At 40.6% G+C, this 27,178-nt stretch overlaps 2 long non-coding RNA genes across 2 annotated transcripts; both read right to left on the bottom strand.

Moving 5' to 3' along the window:
• Window positions 1-218: 218 nt before the first annotated feature.
• LOC124878380 lies at window positions 219-2,032 on the bottom strand. The gene is made up of 3 exons (XR_007040741.1): window positions 1,919-2,032; window positions 1,239-1,274; window positions 219-583 (listed from the first exon to the last, which is right to left on the bottom strand). It is a non-coding gene; the product is annotated as an uncharacterized LOC124878380 (long non-coding RNA).
• Window positions 2,033-10,769: 8,737 nt separating this feature from the next.
• On the bottom strand, window positions 10,770-25,466 carry LOC124877580. The gene is made up of 3 exons (XR_007040568.1): window positions 25,295-25,466; window positions 11,899-11,999; window positions 10,770-10,902 (listed from the first exon to the last, which is right to left on the bottom strand). It is a non-coding gene; the product is annotated as an uncharacterized LOC124877580 (long non-coding RNA).
• Window positions 25,467-27,178: the final 1,712 nt, after the last annotated feature.

Raw genomic sequence — 27,178 nt, 5'->3', positions numbered from 1 at the left:
TACTTTGATGTCTTCAACTAGAATGAGGATCTTAAGGCCTCTTTTGCAACCAATTAAGATCACCAGTGTCCAAGATCTCTGCTCGAATTTTGCTGGAGTGCAGCAAATGTGGAAAACCTCATTACAGCAGGAGTCCGTGCTTTCAGTACTTGAAACAGGAAAAATAAATCAGAAAATCCAATGTTTTCTAAGCAAGTGAAAACAGAATAGTCAATAAAAACTTTGAAGAACAATTTATTGTCACATAACTGGGAGCCTGTTTATCGGCAAAACAATATAAATAGTGAATGTGAAGAATTTCAAGAAATATTTATGAAACTATATGACAAACATCGTCCAGTAAAAATGTTTCATAAAAGAAATAGCTACATCAGCTGTCCAGACATCTCATCACAACAGCACCACCACGACTACCACATCTGCTCCTTCTGGGATCTCAAATGCAGCACCCAGGTTCTTAGCTGTCAGCCTTCTGGTGTGTCCAGCTGGATTTAGAGATGCTGCTGCAGAGACAGTCATGAACAACAAACAACAGGCTCTTCTTTGTGGGTCCTTGAAGATGTAAATAATCCATCCTGTTATCCTGGTAACATACATTAGCAGGACAATTATGTGGTGTAGTTGTTTCCTGCAGTTCTGCTTTAAGCTATTTCCAGCTAAGGGCTACATCACCTAGTCTCCATCTTTAAGCAAACCGTGTTCGATGAGTCTTTTTATTTTAATGCTAGCATATTTCTTTGACGCAGTAACTGCTTATAAAGAGGCAATGAACTTAATGAGCAGATCTTCTCTGAGCCATAACCAGCAGTAGAAAGCATTACCGGGTGTTAATTACCCCATCAGTATAATGACCTTCAAACCTGTAGCCCACTAATCCTTCACTGCATCATTATAGGTCTGCACAACAGTCCAACAATGCTAAAACCTATTATTCCCTCAACCTGTTAGTAATTACACAGTCAGAGGTGAACTACAAGCCTTTCCATTTGTTGCTTTCACATTAGACATGTCATAAGGGGATGAACTGTATTTCTGAAACCTAAAACACATATATATTGATTGTAGGTAATGTTGCATTAAAACCTAAAGATCAAAGCAGTGCATGCCATTTCGAAAGCACGCCTAAAATGTCACATTTATGATCACTGTCCGTGTGTGTGCGTATGTTGTCAGCCAAGAGTGTGTAACAAAACAGATCTGTCGGAGAAAAAAAATCTGCAGACTTGAATTTCACAAACCTTGGTTCTGGTTTTATGCAGCATCAAAAGAGATTGCTGCATGAAGAAAACAAAATAAAAGCATGTCACTGTCAGATGTTTCACATAAAAATAAGTAATCTGCTTGTTTGTTTTGCTCTGTTTGCTGAAGTGTAAGAAAGCAACTGTCTGACACAAATCAAATGAACAAACATTGTTTTCAGAATGTGGAGCTGGAACAGTGATTATTATGTTACTATTATTGGTTTCTATACATTTCTTTTTTACTTTATTCTGGATCTTATAAGTCTTCTGAGAGAATTGTACATAAATGTACCCTTAAGCTGATAAAGAACAAGCATGTGTGTTTCATTGTGGTATAATAGTACGCGTATGTCACAGTTGGTGACAATGCTTTGGTTTCGGGGTCATGGATCTGTATGGGTGATGTCCTCCTACTACTTATCTTTAGTGAAGGTGTGTTCAAAACTGACAAGAAATAATGTTATAGTTCCCTGATACTAATACTTTTTAGATATTTTTCGTGAACCCAAATCACAAAAAAAGAAAAAATGTCAATTCAGACATTTGGCATATTTGGTTCGTTGGTCTGACATCCTTGCTCTAGAAGCCAAACCATCTCCCCAAGACCTGCATCTTGCCTAAAGCTCTCAAAAAGAAGAAGGCAATAGTGTCTTCTAGCAGTCTTGACAAACTGTTACCTTGATTATGAGCTCTTCTGATCCTCTTTCTTCAGACACTGACTAAGTAGCATGCTACTGATATAAAGGAAAATGTAGCCTTGTTCCTTAACCATGGATTCTTTTAACCTGGGAGGAAGACTGCTAAATGACAAGAGAAATTGATGTAATTACTCAAACTGCATTAATTAAGAAAGTAGTAGATGAAAAAGAATAAGTATGCATGCAATGACCTTGTACACGGAGTCTTTAGAGTGCACGCTCACATATTGGAATGAGCTGTTTAGCAGGCGCATTTCTGAATGAGAAGAGGAAGAAAGGGTAAAAACGACCACCAGTACAAATTGTTAAAGATGACTAAAAGATGTAGAGAGACGGAAGTAGGCAATACGATTTGTTTTCGTGACGCCAATGTTTGGCACATAATCTCATGTTACTGTTGTTTACTGCAACAAAATCCGCCTTCATTGTTTTAACATGCTCTTAATCCAGTTCTTACAGGGTTAGTAACTGATTACATTTTTTTCCTTCATAATCTTACTTTAACAGTAAATCAAAGAAGACATTCCACTTTTAGCCTTAGCCAAATTGAGATAGGATCACAGTTTTGTACCAATTAGACATAATCTATTACTTTCTCGCAGGACCGGGAACAACATCAGTGGTCATGAAAAGAAAAGGGGACATCACGTCATTTGTTTGCCACTGGTAACATAGAACAGTGTTGAGAGAGGGAGGATGAGGATCATGAAGGAGCTGAGGAGCAGGATGAAAGAGAGAAAGAGGAGTTGATTGGAGAGGAAGGTGAGATTGAGAGAACAGAAACAGAGACTGTCAATCCTGAGATTGAAGTGGAACATGCAGTGGTGTAAAAACAATTTGCCCTTTCCTGATTTCCTTTCATTTGCACGTTTGTCACATTTAAGTATTTCAGATGATCAAAACAATTTAAATATTCGTCAAAGACAGCCCAAGGAAACACAAAATGCACTTTGTCAATGATGGCTTTCATTATTAAGGGAGAAAAAAATCTAAACATACATGGCCCTATGTAAAAAGTGATTGAACGCCATAGCCCCCAGACCGCACGACAACATCCAAAGAACTGCAGGCCTCAGTCAAGGTCAGTGTTCATGTTTCCACCATAAGAAAGAGACTGGGCAAAAATGGCCTGCGTGGCAGAGGTCCAAGACGAAAATCACTGCTGAGCAAAAATAACATCAAGGCTCATTTCAATTTTTCCAGAAAACATCTTGATGATCCTGAATACTTTTGGGAAAATTCTCCGTGGACTAACGAGACAAAAGCCAAAGTTTTTAGAAGGTGTGTGTCCCGTTACATCTGGTGTAAAAGTAACACTGCATTTCAGAAAAAGAACAACATACCAACAGTAAAATATGGTGGTGGTAATGTGATGGTCTGTGGCTGTTTTGCTGCTTCAGGACCTGGAAGACTTGCTGTAATAAATGTAACCATGAATTTCTGCTGTCTACCAAAAAATGCTGAAGGAAATTTTCCAGCTATTTGTTTGTGACCTCAAGCTGAAACTTGGGTTCTGCAGCAGGACAATGATCCAAATCACACCAGCAAGTCAACCTCTGAAGAAAAACAAAATCAAGACTTTAAAGTGGTCTAGTCAAAGTCCTGTCCTGAAGCCAATTGAATCATATTCTGTGTTAACTTGTGTTGTCTTTCACTAATATTTAAATTTGTTTGACGATCTGAAACACTTATAAGAAATAAGAATCAGGGAGGGGGCAGACACTTTTTCACACCACTCTATAAGAGATTTGTCTCCTTTCAGCAAGTGCAGAATGATCCACCAGTGCAGCCTAATTTTAAAACATTTCCAACCACAATGACAGGAGCAATTCACTTTGTTGGTGCTCCAAATAAATTCACATATTAAATATTGCCCTCTTTTATTTAATTGTTTTTCCTGTTAATCCATGGAAATAACCCTGGCCCCACCTTGAACCCCCTGGAAAACCTGGAACCACCACTGACCATGACTATCTGACTTCTGGTTGGGGCAGGGACCGGTTTAGGAGCAGTCCGGACCGTGTGTCATCTTCTTCTCAGGCATGTATTTTACACACAGTAGAGCCCTGTGTGCGCTCGAGAGGTTACAACTAATATAATATTTAACCTGTGCAGTGCATGAATGTGTGTGACTCACTTTTTTAAGAATATTTATCTGAATAAGCTGTTTTTTACATACAAATCTTGAAGTAAGTGTAGCTCACCCCAACGTTATTTAACAAGGCTCTATTTTGAGGTGAGCGAATGATTTCCAATGCATTTTTCAGGAGAAAACTTTAGAGAAAACTTGCAGAAAGAAACCACCCCGTTCCCTCAAGGTCAGCTCGGTGGCTGTTTTGTGTCTTTGTGAAACATTCACTTTTTGCAATCTGCAATTTTGATGTTTGCCTTGCCCCTCACTTGACTATAATGCCTTCTGCTTAGAGGCATTTAAACTTAATGCTCACGCCCTAACTATTAAAACAACGGATTAAACTGGATTAAACTGGAAACACTGTAGTGTTTTAACTCCCTTATGACCAAAATTGCATATAGGTCACCCAGGTTAATTTAAATTTTATGGGTGTAGAAATATCAAAAAAAAATTTAATGACTGACTGTTTCAGCCCCTTTTTCCAAGTTATCGACATTCAGTATCTGGCTGTTAATCAGTATTACTGTATGGTTTTGACTGTGCAATAATGTTTAAAGGGCAAAACAAAAACAAAAAAAAACATGCCAAATCCCATTTGCGATGATGGGATGGCATTATGAGAGTTAAAACTGACTGAAATTAGAAATGTAGTCCAAATAGACTGCTTTTCAGTCACAATGTCCCTTATTTTGTTTTCTGATCGTAAAGCCATTAAAATGTAGGAATGGGAGCAGGTGTTAATATAACAGTTAAATAAATTATAAAATACTGTTTATGTGAGTAATAAATATAATATAATAATGAGAGTATAAAACGACGTAGTGCAAGTTACAAATAGGAGATGACATAACCAGTATACTAAATGGAGAATAATGTCATGGCCTACATTTATATTTTTAATGTTTATTTCAGACAATATATGATAAATAAATGATAACTAGTTCATATTGGAGCTGTGAACATATTTCAAGATGTTTCGGTGGTAAATGATGAACATTAATTAATTAATTGAAGCCTGTCTGAACTTTATTTGAGACTAGTTCTTGTTAAGGATAAACTGGCACAACACTGTATATCACAGACGCTTACTTTAACATCTTCTCTCTATGATTCATCTTAACAACAGGTGGGTTCCTCATACCTGAACTTCTCTGTGTCCTCTATGATGTGAAATGTTTGGTATCTTTCAACAATCCATGGTGTGCCTTAAATAACAATTAATTACCTATATGACCTATATGAATTAATTGAAAAATATACACACACATAAAACCTCATATCAAGTCATGTCTAAACCTGAGCACATAAAACACTTAACTGGAGCATTATGGAGGAAACCTATTATGTTTGACCAGATTAATAATTTGATTATGCAGAGTTGGCTTTCAACCCTTACCTTTTACACAAATATTGTTAACTGGGCTTCCCCCATGTTCCACACATAATTACCTTTGTCTTAATGCTGTGGATCAATAAAGCAACTTCTGAGGTCACTTTGCCAAGACACCTGCAAAGGTAGCACAGCTAAGGTTTTCCTAATAACTTCAGCAATAGTTTGCCTTCTTGTAGCAGAAAGTGTCATGGGGTGGGTTTGGGTCGGACCAGCTTGCAAGGAGATACCCGGGAACCATGAGGTAAGATTTTGTTTCATATTTATTTGGAGGTTTAAACAATGCAGGATTCTAGACCAGGGGTACAGGAAACAGTAAACAAGTGGTAAGAACTTAATATGCTGAACAGGAGCTAGGTAGACAGGGATTCTGGAGTAATGCAGGAGCAAGACAGGAGAATCGAGGAATCTGACAGGTAACTGGCAGGACGTAAGCTAACGTAAATGGTAACTCTAGGAAGAACTAATCAGGGGCATGGGGGGAAAGCTAAACTAATGGGAAACAGACCTAAGGAAACTTATATAAAAAAAAACCCTAACATGAAACACAAAACTAAATCTGGAAGGAGCACTAACTGGACAAAACAGGGACATGAGGAACTATACTAAGGAGCAAGGGTGGGAAAGAACAACCAATATCAAGGAAAACAAGCAACTGGATAAATCATAACAAAAAAGGGGTCTTAAACCAGGAGGAAGAAACTAACAAAACTAAGCAGGAGTAAATAAACCTAAATAAACTGCTCAACCAAACTAAAGAACAAACAACAATACCAACAGTTTGGTGAACTAGACCGCCTAATATTTAGTAGAAAATCTAGTTTGCCTTATTAATTACAAATTTGAGTGTGCAGGATTCCAATAATGCTGGTATTGACAGTGTCAAATGTGGAAAGAGATGCTTAAATGTGGTTTCATATCAGCAAAAACATCAACTCAATGTATATTAGACATCATTTGACTGCTGTGGTTTTCCTGAGCTACTATCATTGACTGTTGTAAGATAGATGAGGCTCAGGGTCAAGTACATTTTTCAAAATGCTTATGATCTGCTTATGGCTTTCCTCTCCAGGAAACATTTTTTTTATTTTGCTGAAAGCCAGCACAAAAAGCTTCATATGTTCCAGCTCTGTACTGCTCCAGTTCTTAGTTGCTGTCTGACAAGCAGCTGGCTGTTTATATTTCGCACACAAATGGAGCGAAGCACTTCAGCCTTGGAAGGTGGCACAAAGCACTTCTGTTTCTGCATGCTGATAAAACTCTGGGTTGAGACACACCAAGTGCACCCATTTAGCTGGGAGGCATTTCTGTTCTATTTGCATACCACCACACCCTTGATATTACTTATTAATTTTTTGATGGGTCTACATAGTCCAGAATGCAACAGTTCTTAATTAAAATGTGTTTCTATCAGCATTGCTAATGACCCGTAGCTTAAAATGTGGAGAAAGTTTTTTTCCCTGGAGTAGCTGCATGCTGCCAAGAGTGTGGGAGGTTGCTCAGTGACCTTGCTTCAGTCATAACTGATTTTGCTAGCGCTTTGTGCTGAAGTGATTCTTTTTTTTTAGTTAAGAAGTTGTTCTAAAAATTTGATATTTTTAAAATGGCAAGTAAGTTTGTTCCTGCTGACCTTTGAAGCACAATATATGTATATGTAACAGCATTACCAATGCGCTAGAATCAAGCTAAAGTTAAATGTGTAATATTTACATGCAGAAAAGAGAAAGAGAAGTTAACTTACAAAAGGGGACACAATAAAAGTGATATCACTGGAGTGACAAAATTAAAAGGCAGTCAGGAGAATCAATGGATTATCAGGAAGTAAGTAAATAATGAAATCTGTTAGGAAACCATTAAAAAAAGGAAAAACTGTAGTATGTCGGTCCAGACTGTGCAACACATTTCTTTTGTACCTTTATTGTAACTTATGAAAAGGTTAAATGCACAGGAGGACAGTTTTAGCAGGAAGGGTTTTGGGGTTATTTAAAACTAATGTTTTGTACAATTGCTAGTTCAAAAATATTTTGCATATATACTGTACACTTCTTTCTTTTCCTTTTCACAACACTCATCCACAGTACACTGGCAGTATGCTAGTCACTGCTGGAGGAACTTTGACAATGGGGGTTATTAACAGTTATCAACAATCCCAATGTTGAACACACAGTAGAAATGATCTGACTCATGGCAAAAAAAAGAAAACATTGAAATTGTTGGGAACCACAGCCATGGTTACAACGTGAAAGGCCAGCACAAACTTTCCTGGAACTTTCAAAATAACTTGCATTAACCTACTTCAGGCACAGCCAGGAAACGGGGTAACAGCGGACTTCCTGTGACGTCACTGTCCAAATAAAAGCACTGCTCTTGCTACATCCTGCCTCTTTTACACGGGTCACACAGGGACCTGGACAGAGAGGCCCAGCCCGCTAATGTCTCTTTGCTGGCAAACAGACATAACTCTTCAACTGGATCCGAGAGTGTCATACGATCACCGATCATATGCACTAAGTTAAGTAGGAATAAATCACTGTCTTTATATCCGGTAGATTCATTCATGAACGGGAATTAAGGTACACGCCTGGCTTGATTTTCTCTCTGAGGCCTACAAAAGCAAACGGTGTTCCAGAGAATTCCCTGCAGAGACGCTGTCTCTACGAAGCCGAGTGGAGCGGTTTTCCCAGTCTGAAAGAAGGACAACAGTAGCCGCATCACCGTGGTAACGTCCAGTGTGGTCAGCGGGCTGAACGGTTAGCTGGAAGCTAACCCTTTGTTCACAGAGCTTTCTTCAAACTTGGTCGTCGCCCGGACAACTCCTCAGGTTAGGTGTCTGGGCAGAGTAATAGAGAAAGATTTATGATCTGAACATTTTTCATTTTATGAAGTTTTGTTTGTGTGAAACTCAGCTATCTTGGTGCTAGCAGGCTATCTGCTTAGCAGTGCTCAGTTTGGTGTTCTGTGTTTGTGTGTTTTTAAAGTTAAGACAAACTTTATTTAAAGGGTGACTAAGTAAACACCATTAAGCCCCATTTCTCCAGAAAGATTAGGCTCTTTTCCAAAATACTTCCTTAAATATTTGACCATTTCCTTAATAATATTTCTTTAAATATTATGTTAATAAATAAAGGCAACTAATGAAACACCGTTGAGAATTAGTCATCCAGAAGGTTGGTTTTATTCAGCAGATCATTCTTTAAAACATAATTTTATTAAAATAATATTTTATCTGATCTTGCATTGTGAATGGTTGTCTAGATGTTGCTGATTATTGCCTAAGTTAGTTCCAAGACTAACTTAACTTCACTTCCAGATTCTTCAAGATAATCCTTGGTTCTCAAACATAAACATAGCATGGTAATGTTGCATCACTCTTTTGGTCATGGTTTTAACCATCTTTAATCAACTTGTTTATATTGTACATAGTCCATTAGTCTTCGTTATTCTTTAATTCTGCTTGGTAGTTTAATTGGATTGTTTTAGCATAGTAAAGAGTTTGTTGATTGAAATATGTTTGACTTTGAGTTGACTTATTTTTGTTAATAAATTCTTGTATTTTAAGAAATTGTGTGAATTCATTCCATATATGTGCAGAGTTTTGCTGTTCAATAATGTCAGAGCTTGTCTCACACCTTTCTATTTTGTCCTAATACCATCGCCTTACTGGGCTGGTATTCACAGGACAACCCTTAACAAACTGAAATATTATTTGATAAAATATTAAATTATTAATAATAATAATTAAATAATATTTTCAGATTCATAGTCACAAGCATCTTGTCACTTGCTCTTTGTGAACATCCTGAGTTTTATTACCTGTGTCTCTATGGGCTCCAGTCCAGATTCTGGTTTAGTTCCCCAGACAAGCCTTCAGCATTATGGTGACTTCCTGTAGTATCCTCCCCTGGATTACCCACCTGGGTAGTCACCTTTATGAGAGAAAATGCCAATACCACTTACTTAAAAAGCTCACCTGTTTCTGTAACTTAGCTGCACCCATGAGTACGATCAACAGTCAAAAATACCTGCTGTCAATGCCTGACTACCCTCTCTTGATTCATAATCCTCCAGATAAAATCCTTGCCCGTACCTACCTGTTAACCATCTACCAACCTCAGTTCCGCACCAGTGCTGCTGTTAATAAAGAATCTTACATTAAATAAAGCATCTTACCTTAACACGTCTCAGCAATCTGTTCTTTGTTTTTGAGTCACGTTTATTTAACTTTACTGCTATAGTTTTTTTTTTATGGCTAAAAACACCAACATAACTTGACTTTTAGAGTTTGCTATTAAGAGGTTTATAACAGCTAAAATTAAACTTATACAATTTATTAGTTTAATAGCCATCAGGTTAACTTGAAACCTGTAGTATCTTAGTTGTAGAGCATGAAGTCCATATACTTATCTTGATCTGATGTGGTTCCTCTTGCTTTCTTGATAACTTATAACATCTGTCCCTAATAACGCATTTTTTACCCACGATAATATTTCAGGCTACATAAACATAAACATATAATTTTTTTATTTGCTACATGATCCACATTTGCAAAGCTGGAATTTAAAAATATTTCTACATCTTTTATAACTTAAAACATGACTTTTAAATCATTTTGATTATTTTACGCGATTCAGTGAAAGTGCTGGCAACATTAGCATCTGTCCTAAAAGGATTTTGGCTGTAGTATTGGCAGAGAAGTAAAGCTTCCCATTTATCCTGTAAATACATGCAAATTAAGCAAGGGATCGTTATGTGGAAAATGCTTCTTTGTGTCATTCAAGTGGGCCACGTTGTGAAATTGGCCAAATGACAAGCTTTTGCAAGATGGCAATTAGGAGGAAAACTTTGCAGAAAATAAGAAAAAGACTTAGACATAAAAAAATGTAGGCATTTGTGTGAAGTGTTTGGGTGTTGCTGTTGTAGAGGGACACTTTTTAAACAGATCTGATCAGAAAGGCACTTGAGTTGGTGCTTGTTGCCAAGCAACAAAATAGCTAAGGGATGGAGGAAGGTGAATAATCTTTACAGTAATTAGACAAACCAGAGTGCTGTGGATCAGCTCAAATCTTCTTGTCTGTCATCACAATATAATTCCCTTTGGGTGTACTCAGCGTCCAATTTATGAAGAAAGGCATCAGCTAGTTGAATTTGGATGTGATGAACAAGCTACAGGACTGTACGACGTGTGCAAACACATTTCATCTATTGATTCTGTTTGAATTTCTACCAGCAGAATACAATTTGTCAGAAACATCTGTTAGTGACAAGATAACAAAAATAAGGACTTACTGTAGTGTTGACAGCAGAGTACGGGATGCTTCATGTCAGCCTCGCCAGTAGCAAATGGCAGACCATGACAATACAAGCTGCTGCAGTCTTAAATGACAGCAGCGCAGGCAAGGGTAGGAGCCATAACACCGTCATTAGGCTTCAGGGTGACTACTGAGACAAAAAAGGAGGGAGACAAGCAAATATGAAAAATAACTTGACATTTAACAATTATCTTATAGACTTTGCACACTGGATCATTTGCTGGATTAACATATTTCTCTCTCTTTGCATGAAAGAAGAGAGTGACTGCACATTCGGGTTTTCAGCCAAATTGTGGAGGGCAGAGATTTGTGATTTGTTTTTGCAAAGCTTTGACCTGCCAATACTGATTTCAGCAGATTTAGATTTTTATAAGAACGATAACAGCTTTTAACATTTTTATTCCTAGCTTTTCTGCCTTGAGTGGCCATAAATTATTTATATTAGGAGTTCAGATTAGGTCACAACATATGTGAGAGGGAATTCATCGTAAAACAAGGTTTAATTTTTGTAAAACTAGGGCTTAATGATTAGGTGACTGACATTTTATCTCATATTAGCTAGCATTACTGACTGTAAACAGAAAGTACAGCCAAGAGGCAGACAGCAACACTGAAGTGGCTGCAGGTATTTCTGTCAAGTGAGAGGAATCTCCTTTATTCTCCATATATCAAACTTTAGGAGTCAGGTTGAAAAACAGAATTCTGTTTTTCCAAAGAAAACATCTATGCCTGGATAAAATCTAACAAAACCTTGTGGTGGAAATGTTTTGTGATCTAAAGGCGCCAGACCTAAAAGTTCTAGGCCACGATTTCAAAAAATATGTTTGGCATAAAATCAGCAACCCAACATAACAATGAGGGCTTAATTTTCTTCAAGTGAATTTAAGGTTTTTGTAAAGGTCATAAAACTAAGAGCGGTTCTAAATACAGGTCAGTTTAGACCCTTAACCTTCAGGTGTCTTGTAAGAAAGCTAAAGATGATTTTATTTCTCAGCAGACAATGAGGCCAAGCATACATTTAAATCATAACTTACATTAAATCAAAACTTGCATTAAATTAAATTAAATCTATGAAATGGCCCAGCCAAGGCCAGAACTAAATCTGATAGCAAATCTGTTGGCTCACCTGAAGAGGACTGTGGACAAGAGATGCCCTTTCATGCTGTTTGAAGATGTTGCAAGAAGAATGATCAAACACAAGCTGCTATGTAGGGTCTTAACATACTCCTTTCAAGAAAAAACATTATTTGAATCAAAAGGTGGTTCAGCAAAGTATAATTTAAGGACGTTCACATTCATGCAATCAGGTCATTGCAGCCCTTTTTTGTATATTACCTCTAACAGTTTTGTTTGCTTTAGAGTTAAATTATCTGGAAATATGTATTAAAATTAAAATTGAGAAAAGTTTTAAAATGATTTATTATGGTCTCATTTTTCTACATTACAAACACTACATATTGGAACAGGGTGTGTACATTTTTGATATACATTGTATAATTCTGAAGTATATTTATTTTATCTTCTTTGTTTATTCTATGGACAAACAATAAATACACAAAACAAGTGATGCACTGTTTAATGTCCAGTTTCTGTTTCAAAAGCAAGAGCCTGTGCTTTCTGAGTTTAACATTACTTTTAATTATGATAATTTTTCATTTTCTTTCAAGATCTCCATCTGCAATGAAATAAAAAAAAGAATAAAAATGCAAAATTCCAGAAATTTCACAGTGCACTCATCCATGATGCACTGTTTATTGTTAACTGATTCTTGATTGTTGTGATGAAGAGTTTGAGAAGCTTAGCTATTCTATATTGACATCTGACATTACTTTACACGAAAAAGGACATCAGTTTGTTCAATACTTCCATTTCATTCCATTACATTTTAACTAACCGATCAGGAAAACAAAACCAGTCTGATTACAAGTAAAATGTATGCTCGAGGCAGCAGAAACCATGAGATTCAACCTCTGTTCTGTGGAGAATGAGTTGCCATTTTGCTATCGCAGTCCACAATCAATACTACTGTATTCACTTGCATGGATAAATAGCTACAATGAAGGGTTAGTTTCTTCTGTGAAAATGGAAACCTTTCCCCATAACACCTGTATGAATAATTCAGCACTCTGGGCTCTATCAGACGCTGTCAGAAATGTCAGCCAGTTGGATGTACCCTTGGCTGCCCCCAAAGGATGTTGTCTCTACATCCTGTGGTGGGGTTAGGGAGCTTGCACACATACTTACAGCAACATGCGCACACACCTGACCAAATGCCATAGATTTTGGCAGTGACAAAACTCCCCATTCCCTGTCTTGCAGGGTACAAAATTGCAACAACCATCAAGCATTTGCAGTAGCTGGCAATGAGTTTTTTACATTGCTGTGGTGGAATTTGGCCCAATTTGTTTTGCAGAATTGTTTTCATTTAACCACATTTGTTTGAATTTCAGCATGTGTTTAATATTTCAGTCTGTTTTTCTAGACTTTGACTAGGCCCCTTAAAAAAACCTTTTTTGCCATTATGAGTTGGACCTATGAGTTAGTGTGCTTTGGATCATTGTCCTGCAGTGTAACCTAAGTGTCCCTAATTGAATAGTGGTAAATTGACTCCAGACCTTAGGATTCTGGATTTTCTGGAAGAGAGCAGAATTTCATAGTTCCACCACTCAATGCAATTCAACCATGTCCTAAAGAAATAAATGTTGGGTTGTCATTAACTTTTTTTCTTGTCTGTTCTTGAATTTCTTTAGATTGGGGCCTGAAGTTTTGCTTTGTGAGATCTATTAGCCTACTTCATGTTCTATTGACGTGACTTTTTGGTTCAACAGGTCTGGTAATAATCAGGTGGGTGTATGGTTAGTAAAACTAAATAAAAATAAAATAAGTTAATCACTGTTAATTCATGATTTTAAAACCTTTTAACATAGGGCTGCCACATTGGTTTGGATGACTTTTTCTGTTAATAAATGAGAACAGTTTTCTGTATTTGCTCTGTTTATCTCTGTCTGATTCACATAAGTGTGACAAAAACAACAACAGAAGAACTTTATGAAGGGCAAATACTTTTTCCACAGCTATGTACCGCCCACCTACAGGTTTAATGCAAAAACATCCTGCATAAGAGAGCTTTATCCAGCCTTGGCTCAAAAATGCCCCAATAAAAGAGAAGATGACAATCCTAAATAAGCTAAAATAAGCTATTATCCTTTTCTCTTCTGACCAGAACTCAGCTGCATCATCATGTGAACTTCCTATAAGGAAATCCAGTAGTCAAAAATGTGACATCTCTTTTGAAATTGACAATGAGGAAATTGATACACAACATAATTAACTAGAATTAGTTACAAATAGGTCTTTGGATGAGTGATAAACCAATGTTTTCTTAAGTACAAATCAGCAAGGAGAGTGCAGGAGGAAAGCAAATGTACTGGTATGATTATTAACAGTGCAACTTTATTCCCCCGTGTGGAATCTATGGGGTTCCTGTTAATGGGATGGTCTGCTGTCTGCAGTCACCTTGGAATAGATCCTATGAGAGGAGGAAAGGGAAACATATTTTTTAAATTGAGTGCAAGGAATAACATGCACAAAACTGTTTATAGTTTTATACGAATGCAATATCACATAAGATACAATAAAAACAGCTGTTTATTTAAATCTTTAAAATTGTAGATGTCTCTATAAACTAAAACAGAAATATATTATATGTAAGACTTATTGACAAAAACTAGCATTAATTTGCAAAAATGTATTTGGTTGAGTTTTTGAAAATGTCCTACTAGCTTGGAGAATGCAGAAATAGAGTCTCTTTATGGTTACAGCTGTTACAGCTGCATTATCTGCCTATACAGGATGCAGCACCTTTGTCTGAGAATTGTTGGCACAGATGTGCAAAGAGTGAGGAAAGGATGTAAGCACATGCAAAAGTGTGATGGTAGACAGTTTAACAAAATGAAAAAAACAACAAAAAAACTGTTCTTCAGAGTCAGATGTACCTAAAGGGAGAAGACCAAAATGGCCAAACAAGGCATAAAAGTAAGAATGGCAGATAGGAAACTAACACATATAAAGAACAAAAGAAAATCTGGTAGTGGATGTGCTAAGGTGAATAATGACTAAAAAATTAAATGGGAAACACAAAATTAAAAACTCTACAGAATAAATCTAAAAACATAGCTAAAACACAACGATTGGTAATCCAAGATACAAATTTAAGCAACCAAACAAAACAAATAAAATCAATTAATGGAAACTGAAGCAAGTATTAAAGAGGCCTTTAACTATACTTGATTATCAGATGGGTGCAACTCTTTGCTTTGCAAAAAGTAATATGAAAGATTAGCATTAAAGTTAAACTCCTTCTGACTCGATTTGTTAACACAGGAACATTTCCTACATGCTGATGGTCAGACATTAATTTCAAGGACTACAGCATGATGTTCATCTTTAGTTTACATTAATGCATGAAGTCTACATTAAACTAGATGGTTGTGCAGACCATAATTTAGGCATGCATGACTAGTGTGACTGGAAATATTTTATGCAGGTACATATTTAATACCAAAATGAATGCTTCACTGGAGGGCTTCAAAGGTTACTTTCACATCAGTCATACCCATCATGGTGTGGTTTTGGGAATTTGTACAAACAAATTCTGTAAGCTTGCTTTAAATATATTCAGAAATGTCAAAATAAAAACTAAATATTTATTTGTTCTCTCTGTTTATTTCAGCTATACAAAATCAATTCCTCTTGGACTTTCTCTGTATATTGCCATACAGTTAAATACCAGGTGGTGTGAAGCAGATAATTTACACCCAAGGTTCTTGCTCATTCCTACAATCTAGTTGAGCAACTGGTGCTAGCTTTATTTACCCATTTTCTAAACACCAGATCCCTAGGAAGGAAATCTATTTAGCTATCTCCAAATGACTTCTAACCAGCCTTGACCAATTTGTAGTTACCAGAGAAGGTTTGTTAAATTATAACAATCCACTTTCACTTGGCTTGCTAGATTTTGTTTTAGTCTTGTGTTACTAAGCCTTAACTGTTATTATTTGTGCCCAATAAGAAGGTCATCTGAAGCACTTCAGTATGGTAATATGCTTCATCGCCAAGATTAAAGCACCAGATTCCCCATATTTTACTGATAAATGAAGCCTAGCTTCAGGGTATGAATGATATATCATTTTCAATAAGTTTGAAAACTATCTACTGTATTGCACTGCAAAGCCAACATTGCCTGTAAATGTATAAAATTTGTCAATGAATATCATGAACTTGTGTTCACTTGCCTTATTATATATTTTTAAAAAGATAAACATGTACACAACATTACACAAAAGCATTTGTTCATGCCTTCACACATATCTGAAACCATTCTTAATCCATAGACTTTCATATGATGCCTGCCAACTCTTTTAAGAATAATAGCTTTATCCTTCTGGGAATCCTTTTCATAATGTTTAAGGAATTTCTGACCATTCTTCCAGAAGTGGATTTCTGAGGTCAAACACTGATGTAGGACAAGAAGGACTTTCTAATGCCTGCTCTAATTCACCCCAAAGCGGTTTTATCAGGTTGAGGTCAGGGCTTTGTACAGGTCAGTCAACTTCTTCCACATGAAAATCATTCATCTATGTTTTTATGGACAAACTCTGGGATGTTGGGAACATGAAATTGGCCAAAATGTTTTTGTATGCTGAAGCTTCAAGAGTTCCTTTGCAATACCTGAATTCAATTCCTTGAAAGACATTCTTTTGGCCAATTTGTGTATTGTGCTTTTTTATTGTATAGGTATCTAACCCATTCTTTCACATTTCTGGGTAACTGTTTCATTTCTTCACTTATCCACAGAACCCCCCCGCCCGCCCCCCATGAAACGTGTTTATTATATTTCAAGAGATTAGTTTTTTTTAAATTAATAACAGATAAAAGTTATATAACTTGAATTAAGGGTACAAGTGGCTACAGAAAAGGACATGTTTGTCCTCTTAAATGTCACGACTTTTTAGATACATAGCCAATCTTCACATGATCCCAACAAGGAACAGTCTGAACTCGAGCCTTCAAACTGTAGCATTCAATGAAAAAGAGAAGAAATTCTGTTTCGGGTTGTGGAAATGCCACAGCTATCACATTTTCAAGTGAGGCATGTCTTTGAGCAGTCCTGCCTCTGTTCATCCCCAGCCTCCCCCCCAGCCTACTGTCCCTCTTCATCTTCCTCCTCAGCCCTCCCCTTTTCATCATCACCCCTTGTCCCCCACATGCATCTGCTGATGGATGAGCTCATTTACTGCAAATCTCTTTCAAGTCAAAGCGGAATACTGCTGCCTTTCTGCTTCTTCAGTGCACTCATAAATGCACAGACAAAATTCATGTTGCTCTAGAAATTGGTTCTGTAAGAAAATGTTCTGCCAAGTGGCTGTAAACGTGTATTCAGCATCACTGAGGAGAAATGCATACTGAAAGAAGCTGTTAAGTATCACATTTGTCCTAACCACACCAAGGAGGGTTGAATCAAAAGCACTCTAAATGCAATAACACACAACAAGAGATAAGAATTTATTCCTCCTCCTTTGTGATCTACTGTACTTGTTCACTTTAATAACAGTGACAATGGATTGACAAAATCGTGGTTAAACCAATTCAGAGAGCTCACTTCTTTGGGCGACACTGTTTTATGTTAAGTCCATGCCTCACTCTGTATTGTTTGATTCATCCTAGTAGCAGTAAAAAGTAAAAACAAATGCTTTCCAAAAATATATTTCCATAGATAAGCTACTTCATTCTGATGTGTCACTTTTGATACTGACCACCTCTCTTTATTCGCCCGTCCAGACAGCCAGCTTCTGCAGCTTCAGCCTCACAATATGATGAATGCAATGTCCACAGGAGCAAATCAGCCATTTGACTCTTCATCCCCTTTGATGCATTATCAGCTAATACCCATGGATCGGTGGCAGCTTGTTTGAAGCCTTGTGATTTGCTGTAACTGGCCTTTGCTGAGACCTCCCATGAATGTAGGTGACTGTAATCATATCACAAATGGCAATGGCCATCTTTAAATGTATTTGGTTAGTGTGAGCAGGCTTTAGGGGATCAGAGACAGCATCTCTTTTACTGATTAGAAAATGTGACTCTGCCCAGAGGACTTTTAAAGATCCTCTTTAACTCAAATCACAGAAGAATCGTGTACTCGTACTCGTCGTCTTCCGCTTTATCTAGGACTGGGTCGTGGGGGCAGCACACTCAGCAGAGACACCCAGACGTCCCTCTCCCCAGACACCTCTTCCAGCTCCTCCAGGGGGAGCCCAAGGCGTTCCCAGGCCAGCCGAGAGACATAGTCCCTCCAGCGTGTCCTGGGCTGTCTCCTGGGCCTCCTCCCGGTGGGACGTGCCTGGAACACCTCCTGAGGAAGGCGTCCAGGAGGCATCCGATTTAGATGCCCGAGCGACCTCAACTGGCTCCTCTCGATGTGGAGGAGCAGCGGCTCTACTACGAGCCCCTCCCGGATGGCCGAGCTCCTCACCCTATCTCTAAGTTAGTGCCCGGCCACTCTACGGAGGAAGTTCATTTCAGCCGCTTGTATCCGGGATCTCGTTCTTTCGGTCATGACCCAAAGTTCATGGCCATAGGTGAGGGTAGGAACGTAGACCGACCGGTAAATCGAGAGCTTTGCTTTTCGGCTGCAGCTCTCTCTTCACCACAAGGGACCGGCACAGCGCTGCCATTACTGTGGCAGCTGCAACGATCCATCTGTCAATCTCCTGCTCCATTCTTCCCTCACTCGTGAACAAGACCCTGAGATACTTAAACTCCTCCACTTGAAGCAGGAACTCCCCTCCAACCTGAAGAGGACAAGCCACCCTTTACCGGTTGAGAACCATGGCCACGGACTTGGAGGAGCTGATTTTCATCCCTGCCGCTTCACACTCGGCTGCGAACCGCCCCAGCGCATGCTGTAGGTCTTGGCTAGAGGGGGCCAGCAGGACCACGTCATCTGCAAAAAGAAGAGACAAAATCCTCTGGTACCCAAACCAGACCCCCTCCGGCCCTTGGCTGCACCTAGAAATCCAGTCCATAAAAGTTATGAACAGAACCGGTGACAAAGGGCAGCCCTGCCGGAGTCCAACATGCACCAGGAACAGGTCCGACTTAGTACCGGCAATGCGAACCAAACTCCTGCCTCGCTTGTACAGAGACCGGATGGCCCCTAGTAAAGGGCCCTCAATTCCATACTCCTGGAGAACCCCCCACAGGGCATCACGAGGGACACAGTTGAATGCTTTCTCCAGGTCCACAAAACACATGTGGACCGGTTGGGAAAACTCCCATGAACCCTCGAGTACCCTGTAGAGGGTATAGAGCTGGTCCAGTGTTCCACGGCCCTGCCACCGCGGAGCTTTTTAACCACCTCGGTGACTTCAGCCTGGGTGATGAAAGAGTCCAACCCCGAGTCCCCAGGCTCTGTTTCCACCAGGGAATGCGTGATGGCAGGATTGAGGAGATCTTCGAAGTGCTCCTTCCACCGCCCGATAATGTCCCCAGTCGAGGTCAGCAGCTCCCCACCCCCACTGTAAACAGTGTTGGCGAAGCACTGCTTCCCCCTCCTGAGGCGCCGGACGGTTTGCCAGAATTGCTTCGGGGCCAACCGGTAGTCCTTCTCCATGGCCTCACTGAACTCCTCCGAGGTCAGAGTTTTTGTCTCTGCCACCACCCAGGCCGCGGCACGCTTGGCCCCACGGTACCCGTCAGCTACCTCAGGAGTCCCACAAGTCAACCACAGCCGATAGGACTCCTTCTTCAGCTTGACAGCGTCCCTTACTGCCGGTGTCCACCACCAGGTTTGGGGATTGCCGCCGCGACATGCACCGCAGACCTTACGGCTGCAGCTATGGGCAGCAGCATCGACAATAGATGCGGAGAACACGGTCCACTCGGACTCTATGTCTCCAACATCCCTCGGAATCTGGTCAAAGCTCTCCCGGAGGTGAGAGTTGAATACATCCCTGGCCAAGGGGTCCGCCAGACGTTCCCAGCAGACCCTCACTATGCGCTTGGGCCTGCCAAGTCTGTCCGGCTTTCTCCTCCCCCAGCGGATCCAACTCACCACCAGGTGGTGATCAGTGGACAGCTCAGCCCCTCTCTTCACCTGAGCGTCCAAAACATGTGGCCGAAGGTCTGATGATACAACAACAAAGTCGATCATTGACCTCCTGCCTAGGGTGTCCTGGTGCCAAGTGCACTGATGGATACCCTTATGTTTGAACATGGTGTTCATTATGGACAATCCGTGACTAGCACAGAAGTCCAATAACAAAACACCGCTCGGATTCAGATCGGGGAGGCCATTCCTCCCAATCACGCCTCAGGTGTCACTGTCGTTTCCCACGTGAGCGTTGAAGTCCCCCAGCAGAATAATGGAGTCCCCGGGAGGGGCACTATCCAGCAATCCCGACAGGGACGCCAAGAAGGCCGGGTACTCCACACTACCATTCGGCCCGTAGGCTGAAATGATAGTCAGAGACCTCTCCCCAACCCGAAGGCGCAGGGATGCGACCCTCTCATCCACTGGGGTAAACCCCAACACAAGACTGCTATGAATCAGAAAAAGGCAGACCCAAGATTCAGCCAGACACAGTACTGAAAGTTTAAAAAGTTTATTCAGCCACAGGAAAACGTCACACAGGTAACACTCCTCACAGCTTCCAGGAATCACTGAGGCAGAAAGAGGGATTAGTGACTTGTAGTCTCTCCAGATTTTGCAGGGATCAGAAAAGTCACTAACCTGCTTTTGTCTTGAGTGGAACTTGAAACCCAGAGGGGAAACCTCAGTGGGCAGCAGGCGGTGATCTCCACAGCACAGGTAAGAAGTGACCCCAGGCTGAATAATCTGAGGGCTAGGCTGGCTCAATAGTCCAAGGACAGAAACAGGGTCAACGATTGGAACAAGAGGCGTCAGGCAAGGGGCAAGCAGAGGCATAAACCAGATGCAGGAAACAAGGTCGACAACCAAAATCCAAATAGTCCGACAGGGAGCAGGCAGAGGCATAAATCCAAAAGGCAAGGCAAGGTCAAGAACAATGATCAGACAGGAAGGAACGCTGGATATTTACTCACACAATGGCTTTCAAAAATCTGGCACCGTCTGCTAAGTCGGGGCTCCACGAAGGGCTTGACCTGAGAAACGTGGAACGTGGGGTGAATCCTCATGGAATTGGGTAATCGCAGTCGTACAGCGACAGGGTTGATGATCTTGGAGATTGGGAAAGGTCCAACAAATCGGGGTGCCAATTTCCGGGATTCTACCCTTAATGGGAGGTCCTTGGCGGAGAGCCAAACTTTCTGCCCCACCTGGTACTTAGAGGTAGGAATCCGTCTCCAGTTGGCCGTTCTTGACTGAACCAGTGACATTCTGATCATCGACCTCCTGGCCTTTCTCCATATTCTTTGGCACCTTAGGGCAGCCGCTTGGGCGGACGGAACATTAGCTTCTCTTTCCTGAACTGAAAACATGGGTGGCTGGAAACCAAACACAACATGAAAAGGAGACAAACCAGTGGCACTTGAATGCATAGAGTTCATGGCGTATTCAACCCAGGGCAAATTTTGTGACCACTTGGTCGGGTCAGACTCACATAATATACGAAGTTTGGTTTCAGCTTCTTGGTTGGCTCTCTCAGTTTGGCCATCAGACTGAGGATGAAACCCTGAAGAAAGACTAACAGAAATTCCCAACAATGAACAAAACTCCTTCCAGAAACGTGACACAAATTGGGGTCCTCTGTCGGAAACAATGTCATTAGGGATTCCATGGAGCCTGAAAACTTCTCGGGTCAATATCTCACCCATCTCCTTTGCAGATGGAAGCTTTTCCAAGGGCACCAGATGAACCATCTTAGAAAATCTGTCAATTATGGTTAGTAGTACAGAGTGTTCATGGCGCCAACCAAGACGGCGCCGACGATGGCAGCCTCGGAGCTTCGCTCTCTCTTTGTTTTTGTATTTTGTGTGTTTTTATGTTTTTCGAGCCACAGTACTGTGGTCTCGGGCCACAATCCTGTGGTCTCATTCAGTAGAGAGGATCTTCTCAACATCAGAGAGTCCTCTCTTGGGATTTCTTCACCATCTTTCATCGATCCGAAGTTTACTGAGCTCCTGGCAAGCGGAGCTGCGGCGCTATATGGGATACTGCGCCGAAAGCGTCGAAGGGGAAACCGTGCTGGCGTGCTGGTAAAGCACCGCAAAAGAGGACTTCGCACAACACTGCCTTCAATCCACCTGGCAAATGTCCGCTCTCTAAACAACAAGATGGACGAGCTGCTTCTCCTCACTGGTAAAAACATGGACCTCCGCGGATCAGCGGTTCTCTGCTTCACCGAGACATGGCTGAGTGAAAACATCCCGGACCGCGCACTGCTGTTGCCGGATTTCCAGCTGTTCAGAGCGGATCGCAGCGCAGAGCTATCGAGGAAGAGGCGAGGTGGCGGAATCTGCTTTTATATAAATGAAGGTTGGTGCAGAGACGTAAAAGTGCTGGGGAAAACACGTAGTCCGAATCTGGAGTCATTTTCCATAATCTGTAAACCGTTTTATTCACCGAGAGAGTTTTCCTCGTTTATAATAATCGGCTCATATTTTCCACCACATGGCTGCACTTCTGCCGCGGAAAAACATCTCGCTGAGCTGATTACAGACGTGGAGAAAAAATACACGGACTCTTTCATCATAATACTGGGAGATTTTAACCTCTCCGATGAACTCCCCAAATACAGACAGCATATTTAGTGTCCCACCAGAGACAAAAACACACTGGACCATTGTTACACAGCTTTAAAGGACTCATATTATGCTGTTACCAGGGCTGCTCTGGGTTTTTCGGATCATTATCTAATCCACCTCATCCCAACCTACAGACAGAGACTAAGAGCTTCCAAACCCAAGGTTCACATTGTTAAGAAGTGGACTGAGAAATCAAAGCAGACGCTACAGGCCTGCTTTGAATGCACAGACTGGACTGTTTTTGAAACTTCAGCCACTGACCTAAACCACCTAACTGATGTGGTGACATCATACATCAGTTTCTCTGAGGACATGTGTGTGCAGACCAAGACCTTCTGCACCTTTGGGAACAAAAAGCTATGGTTTACTCCACACCTCTGGAATCTGCGCAGGGATAAGGAAGAAGCTCACAGCAGTGGAGATTGGTCGCGGTACAGGCAGGCCAGGAACAGACTAACAAAGGAAATCAAAGCAGCCAAGAGAAGCTACAGTGAGAAGCTTAAGAACAGCCTTTCTACTGGTGACGCTTCGGCTGTATGGACCGGTCTGAGTAATGTGGAAATTATTTCCTCCATGCCGGAACCCAACCAGAAAACGGTCTCATCAACGTGGGTACGCCACTGTTGTGCTGGCGATGGGTCCATTTTTGGCCAGATTTTTCTGGTATGAATCAGAAAAAGGCGGACCCAAGATTCAGCCAGACACAGTACTGAAAGTTTAAAAGGTTTATTCAGCCACAGGAAAACGTCACACAGGTAATACTCCTCACAGCTTCCAGGAATCACTGAGGCAGAAAGAGGGATCAGTGACTTGTAGTCTTTCCAGATTTTGCAGGGATCAGAAAAGTCCCTAACCTGCTTTTGTCTTGAGTAGAACTTGAAACCCAGAGGGGAAACCTCAGTGGGCAGCAGGCAGTGATCTTCACAGCACAGGTAAGAAGTGACTCCATGCTGAATAATCTGAGGGCTAGGCTGGCTCAATAGTCCAAGGACAGAAACAGGGTCAACGATCGGAACAAGAGGCGTCAGGCAAGGGGCAGGCAGAGGCATAAACCAGATGCAGGAAACAAGGTCGACAACCAAAATCCAAATAGTCCGACAGGGAGCAGGCAGAGGCATAAATCCAAAAGGCAAGGCAAGGTCAAGAACAATGATCAGACAGGAAGGAACGCTGGATATCTACTCACACAATGGCTTTCAAAAATCTGGCACCGTCTGCTTGTCAGAGTCAGTATATATCAGGGAAGACACAGGTGCTTGGCATTCCACAGATTACACTACACTGCAGCAGCCACCAGGCTGTGCGTGGAGGCGAGCCCGACTATTTCTAGTCGATATCTCTCGACCTCCCGCACAAGCTCAGGCTCCTTCCCCCCCAGCAAGGTGACATTCCATGTCCCTAGAGCCAGCCTAAGCATCCGGGGATCGGGCCGCCGAGGTCTCTACCTTCGTCCGCTGCCCAATCCTCTTCGCACCGGTCCCTCAAGGTTCCCCCTGCAGGTGGTGGGCCCACTGGGTGATGGTCTCTCGTTCGGGCTTGGCCGCGAGGAGCAACCCAGCCACCAGGCGCTCTCCGACGAGTCCCGACCCCAGGCCTGGCTCCAGGTTGGGACGCCGGCTCCACCATACCAGGCGACGTCATGTGCCTCGATTTCGTAGTCGTCATGAGGGGTTCTTGAACCGCTTGTCTAACCCGTCACCTAGAGCCTGTTTGCCATGGGAGTACCTACCAGGGGCATTTAAGCCCCAGACAACTTAGCCTCTAGGATAATTCGAGCACTCAAACCCCTCCACCACGTTAAGGTGGCGGTTCAAGGAGGGGCACAGAAGAATCTTTTTCATCTAATTTATAAAAAGAATATGCAACACATCCGATGTGCTTCAGCATGAACAATCCTCTCGTTCCAATGAACGAGAGGAAGTGACAGGCTTGGATGCATGAAGCCTGTGGAAAGTGTGAGTAGACTGATGCCGAGAGATAGAAACCCTGCAATGAAATGAAAGGGGTGACAGACATGGAGAGATATAACTATTTCACCAGAGAGGGATTCAAGAGAGAAAAAAAAAACAGGAATGACCATCGAGGCTCTCTGATATTTAGCAGCTCCCAGAAGGGATGAGATGAATAAGAAAAAATGAAACATGTATGGCTGAAAAGAGAAAGTTTGAGTTTATTCAGAATTGAAGCGATTATTTAGGGTGAGATAAATAAACTGCCCAGGAGCTCTGAAGTTAATCCTGATTTAAGAAATCAAAATGATTTTATAATGACGTGTTTATAGGGGGTGGCGAAACCCATCCGAAAGAATACTTTCTGAAGTCTCCCAGTCTCATACATGCATCTTCAAGCAACCAACAAACTTTTTTTAAGAGTAACTAAAAGCTGAAATAGACTTTCAATCATAATTAGGGACATAGGTTTATGATGTTTTGAAGTTTCACTAATACAGCCTATACTTTCCTGGAACTTACTCACTATTTATTTTTTTCAGTCAAGTGTACACAAACTATGATTCATCTGTGTTTGAGCTTCTTGCACTTCCCTGTTTATGTTCTTTAGTTTTGGTTATTCCAGTTTGTTTATGGTAGATTATGTTTTTTGGTTCATTTATGTATTTAGATATTAGTTACTTTCCTGGATTTCTCTGTGTTCCCACTCATCTGTGTTAATTGTCATTGCTCATTTCTTCACCCTGCCTCTGTATTTATTCTTTGTGGTTTTCATTCCTGACCACTGACCTCTCTTCTTGTTCACTCCATGCTCCATGTCTGCCTCTGTGATCCTTGTTGTCATGCCTAACCTTTCCATGACTGTTTACTGCCTTGCTCCATGTCTGTTTTCCTCTTTGTCTTCCATGTGCTGCCTCTGCCTGTAAGTCTACCAGCTTTGCTATTAAAAGATGATTCTACTCACCATGGCGCTCCCATGACCTAGCTTTTGTTTTATTTAAATCACTTCATTAGATCCACATTATGAGAAAGAAAAGGTTTGGTTTAAACAACAACAAATATGTTTTTGTTAGAATCATGATGGTTTGTGATCAGTCGAAATATAAACAGGATTACCAGAATTTTAATATCAATAAAAATTTTCTGTTTCTGTGTGTTGGTTTCATTTATCTACCAGCTCATGCCTTATCTCCTGAACACCGCTTTTCTCATTCATGCAAGAAAACTCAAGCTTTTAAAGTTAAACATTGAACTCACTTATTCACTTCTCAATAGATACAAAGAAACACAGGTACTTCAGTGTGTTCTACTAGGCTGGATCGACCCGAACTCTTGCCACTAATTAACCTCAAGAGCAAGATGGAAAAAAGGAAGCAATCAGTCGTGAATTTCTGTCTGTAACCTTCATTTGCACCGACTGTGAGTATAAAAACAGTTTTTTTTGTACTTCACACAGCTGTGGGCCCAAACATTTTCTACATTTATCTAAAAATAAACTTTACCAAGCATGGAGAACAGCAGAGATAAGAGGAGAGAAGATAAGGGTGAAAATCGGAATTTGGAATACAAATTGGTACATTAACTATCTGATTCAGTTGAAGGGACAATCAGCGGCTTTCTCAACATTATCTTTTCATGCTGAATTTTTGAAATATAACTGAGCTGCTCTGGATGTCAGAAAGTCTTTGTTTCATAGCAGAACCAGGGTCAGCACTTTAAAAGAAGTTTTTGATTCAGTGACCTTAAGAAACATGGTGAACATATGCAAAACTATTCAGGGTCTTTTATTTGTCTGAATTACACCAATGTAAAAAAGTTAATATACTGCCGGTGAGAAATTTGCACATTCATCTTGCATTGCTCATCATTGGCATGATTTTACCAATAATTTTGAGGACAGTTAAGCCAAAAATCATTTTTACCCTTTAGAGATTTATATTTTAAATTACTTTTATTCAAATGAGAAGTGTTTTTCTGAAACAAGACCATCACCTCTCAAACAATAATAAAACAATGTAAAGGTATTTCAAATAAAACAAAACAGTAGGTTTCATATAATTGTTGACGAGCTTTTTGCATGGTTATGCTGGTATTGCACTGGCTTCTTGTATTTGAGTTTGGAAGGCTTCCTTGCCATCATCCTAATCTTTAGCTACCCAAAGGGGTTTTCCATTGTATTCAGGTCTGGACTCAAAATGTCCTCCATCTGACCCAAACTGTCGTTCATAGAAGACAGGAAACTGTTTAGGATGTTTAGGGGCAATCAAATAACCACCAAGGCTGAAATCATCATCATAAAAATAACATTCCTGAAACCCCAGTGTCACTATCCATAGTGAAGCCAGACGTCTTCGTCCCTAAGGATGCTGACCAAGAAAGAAGTCTGTACTCCAAAATCGACACCAATAAGATTGACTAAAATTTGCAGCTACCCTCATGGACAAGCCAAACCCTTTTCGGAGAAAGGTTTCGCCATCAGATGAGACAAAGACTGAGCTGTTTGGCCACAGTGACAAGAAATATGTGTAGATAATTCAAAGCAAGGCTTTTAAATCTAAAATATCAACACTGCCTGTTGTACTGTGCTATTGGTTATTTATTTGACTTCTCCTCAAATTAATTATTAAAATCCTAAATAAAGGTTAAAGCTGAGAAAAACTCCAACAATTCCCG

This window comes from Girardinichthys multiradiatus, chromosome 12, assembly GCF_021462225.1.
Source record: "Girardinichthys multiradiatus isolate DD_20200921_A chromosome 12, DD_fGirMul_XY1, whole genome shotgun sequence".
Classification (NCBI taxonomy): Eukaryota; Metazoa; Chordata; class Actinopteri; order Cyprinodontiformes; family Goodeidae; genus Girardinichthys; species Girardinichthys multiradiatus.
Note: the sequence above shows the minus strand (reverse complement) of the source record. Positions and strands in the feature narration are given on the sequence as shown.